Source organism: Meleagris gallopavo, chromosome 3 (genome assembly GCF_000146605.3).
Source record: "Meleagris gallopavo isolate NT-WF06-2002-E0010 breed Aviagen turkey brand Nicholas breeding stock chromosome 3, Turkey_5.1, whole genome shotgun sequence".
Taxonomy (NCBI): Eukaryota; Metazoa; Chordata; class Aves; order Galliformes; family Phasianidae; genus Meleagris; species Meleagris gallopavo.
The window spans coordinates 49,595,508-49,599,626 of NC_015013.2; positions in this window are offsets into that span (position 1 = coordinate 49,595,508).

A 4,119-nucleotide genomic window follows, 5' to 3' on the forward strand; every position below is an offset into this window, starting at 1 on the left:
CCTTCCTTCCTTCCTTCCTTCCTTCCTTCCTTCCTTCCTTCCCTCTTCCCTACTGCCTTCTTTTATTGAAATAGTGAAACAGCCCTTTGTATTTCCATTCTATTGACATATGACTGCAGATGAAGTTAGATTTCTAGGTGTTCCCAAATCCATAGACTTCATTACTAAAAGAGAAAACTTGCAGGTTGTCTCAGATAAATTATCTGTCAGCACTGTACATGTACAGATCCATTATAATAGAATTTTCACAGCAAAATGTCTTTGGGGGAGATCAGGTCCTTGCTTGAAACAAGCATGCACTAGTGGAACACACATAGAGAGACATGCTCCAGCGCTCATTATTTGTTTTGAAAACACAGAGACTACTTCCACCAAAAATAAAATAAAGGAAAGATGATGAATAATCTGCAAAATTTGGTGGTTTATGAGGCGCCATTACACCTGAAAGGTTTGACTACAAAATGAGTAATCAATCTCTGGACCAGGACTCGTAATATCTGTATTTTAATAGAGAGAAGGATGCTCTGGGAATACTGAGAAAAACAAGGCACTCCCTGAGAACTTGTTAGTGTGTGAAGGCTGAGGAAATGGAGAAAAAGCAATACTCCTGTACAACTGCAGTGTCCAAATATCTTCACTGAGTACTGTCCAGTTGGGTATAATTTCAATATACCTTAGTTTTCATACTTTCAACAATCTTAGTTTTCATATTTTCAATAACTTTAGCTTTCTTCTACTTTATTATGATTAATTTGGGGAGAATCACAGAATCACAGAATAGTAGGGCACACAGCCTTTTGCTGTATCAGCCACTCCTCCCAGCTTTATATCATCACCAAACCTGCTGAAAGTGCATTCTATCCCTACATTCATGTCACTGGTGAAGATGTTCAACAAGACCAGACTCGGTACCAATCCCTGAGGAGCACCACTAGTTACAGGTTTCCAACCAGACTCTGCACTGCTGATCACAGCCCTCTGAGCTCTGCCAGTCAGCCAGTTCTCAGTCCATCTCACTGTTCTCTATCTATCCCACACTTCCTAAGCTTAGCTACAAGGTTGTTATGGGAGACAGTATCAAAAGCGTTGTTCAAGTCAAGGTACACAACATCCACTGCTCTCCCCCATCTACCATCTATGTGAGTCATGACACTGTAGAGTACTACCAGGTTGATCAAGCATGATTTTCCCCTGGAAAGCTCATGTGGGCCTTCTCTTCTTCCACTTGCTTGGAAATGACATCCAGAATAAGCTGTTCCATCACGTTCCGAGGCACAGAGGTGAGGCTATCTGGCCTATAGTTTCCTGTGTTCCCCTTCCTACACTTTTTGAAGTGATCATGGAGTGATACTGGCTTTCCTTCAGTCTTCAGGCACCTCTCCCCATTCTCTATGACCTTTCTCTATGACACAAAGGAAAATTTAATCCATGTTTTTGCTAAGAAGAGAGAGGTGCTCAGTTTCAATATTAGATAAAGTCCTTTGGCAGAATACGTATGCATATTCTGCAAAATATACTTCCATTCTTGTAGAACATATTCACTTGAGTGTTATCCGGTATCAGTTCGTTTCTATCCCTGCAGATATATGGAGAGTTTCCCAGCCTTGAAAGCAAAAATCAAGAGACAAGAATTGGCAGCTATTGGCACTCATTTGGGGAAGAGTTTTTCCTGTTTCTTGCACAGGTCTATATTGTTTTTCTCCTTTTAGGATTAAAAGAAGAATTCACAAATCCTTCTTTTATTTTCAGGACTGCTGGAGGGGAAGCTAAGGAAGAAAACCAGAAGCCTTAAGGTAGTGTCTGAATTAAGAGTGTGCACAACTTTGCTAGCTACATGTCTTAAAACTAAAAGGGAAGAATGGGGAGAGGCAGCCACAGCTCTGCTGGGGAAGCCAGCAAATGCTCACAGAAAGCTGCTGGGGACAGAGGTGAGCAGAGAGGACCAGCGTCCTGGTGAGACACAGCCCCTCCACACTGCTGGGATCACACCAGTGAACAGTTAAGCGCAAGCTTATCATGTATAAATTTAGGCTGGAAATTAAGAATTTTTCAGCTTTCAGATCTGCAAGCTCTGGAGCAACCTTCTAATTAGAGCAGTTTTAGACAAACTGCTAATCCTAACAATAAGAGAGGTTGATGTATTGGGCTAAAAGTATTGCTTTATGGTTACTGGGGGTAGTCAAAGGCTGAGCCCTGTATCCCACAAGATTCTTCGTTGTTCTGCATTTCTAATTAAATGAAGTATTTGCTCACTACCTATCATACTAGTGTATGGGAATAAACACCTCAAGTGCATAGAAACCTCTCTGTTCTTCCTAGAGCTTCCCATTGGCATTTTCTTTCACAGTATGATACTTACTGGGAATGATAAAACACATGCAAGGATTGAAGAGAAAATAAACATATGCCAGGGGGATGGTGCTAAACAGTCACACTCTTGACCGGTCCTGTGCAGGGCAATAGGAAGGGCCAGATTCAGGCATCCTTGTTCTCTCTCAACTACAAAAGGCATTTCTTATGGTATAGACAACTGTGACAAGGTGATGCAAACTGACTTAATTACAAACTTTCTGTCCAATCATCAAAGAAGAAGTACAAAAGACACATCAAAGGGTCATTGAGCTGTGCTCCCAAGGACTAGGTGGAAATGATGTAACTCTACACAGCTTTACCTTGCTTTTTGAGGCAAGCAGTATAACTGTGACATTTCAGATAGCTTTATCATAGGTTTTTAGCTCCATTCAGCAGGCTTTGGTTCAACTGAAATCCAAAGTGAGCCTGCAGGTTGGTTTCTAGTTTCTAAAAAAAACTTTGCCTTTTTGTAGTAAATATCATCTGTCTTAGCATCAATAATCAGAGGCACTGGAACTGCCTGATTATTGTACTTTTATAATGAAGTATGTATTTTAGGAAAATGAACTGCAGCAGAAGGTATCTGATCTACAGGAAAAGTGTTTAGATTATTTTCTTTTTTATTCTTTTTTATTTTTTGTTAAGGTGAATGAGCATGCTGAAGTAAATATAAAAGGCAATGAGCCAGAGGGAAAGTAGAAACACAAACACACTGCAACCAGAAATACCAGGGTGTGTGTATATATGTGGCTGCTGGGCACCATTATGAACCTGTACCCCAGGACAACAGGTCATCCTAGGAATAGTTTTTGCTTGGAGCATGTGGTGTCATCTGCCTACCATCCCGTGGCTCCAGGATTTATTCTGATGGAGAAACCAGGAGTTGAACAGTGAGATGTATTTGTTTTCCTGATACTAGGTCAGCTTTGGAACTGGAAACTCTAACTGGTCAGAATATACTGGGTCTCCAGTGTTGTCCAAAAAATTGGTCATTGCTTTTAAACATTTAGTGAGCAGAAGGATAATATCTAATAAGCAAGACTGATGTGGCTGTCCTGATACAGTGGATAAGAAAATAGAAGTTGAATCCCAGAGTGTTCCAGCTGTGATTCTGTGGATTGGAAAACGCTGTGATAATGGGACCAGCCTCAGCAGGCAGGGAGAGATTATTTTTTATGTCAAGGTGAATGGGCATGCTGAAGTAAATATAAAAGACAGTGAGCCTCCCATCATGGGAAGGTTGTGCTGGAGCCACAGGGGGTTCTAAGGAGGAGTTTGGAGGCAGACTTGAGAAGTGACATGGGAAAACATTAGGTAAAACAAGGTACCAGATGCAAAGAGAGAAGGAGTCATAGGAACATACTCCTCAAAACAGGCCTGATGACTGCACACTGACAAAGCAATACTCCCAAGAAGTGCTGCAGTAATACAGACGAATATGTTCAGAGCACAGTTTGTGATGGATCCAGTACAGAAAAACTCAATCTCTACATATTATCTGCTAGAGGTAATGCCTTTAATCAACAACCCCGTTTGAGTTTATATGCACCTTGGCATGAAAGCTGTTACAAGTCATCAGCAAATGTTAGGCCTGATGACATTTATCTTTTCTTTTAGTTTTGTTCGCCATTTCACCTACTTTGGCACATGGACTGCTGCTTGATGTTCTTGACATGAAGTTTCAAGCCTGTTTTCTAAACATGTCACAGCACACAGGATTAACACTTCTTTTCCACATCTCTTTCTTTATGGAAAAAAAGAAAAAAA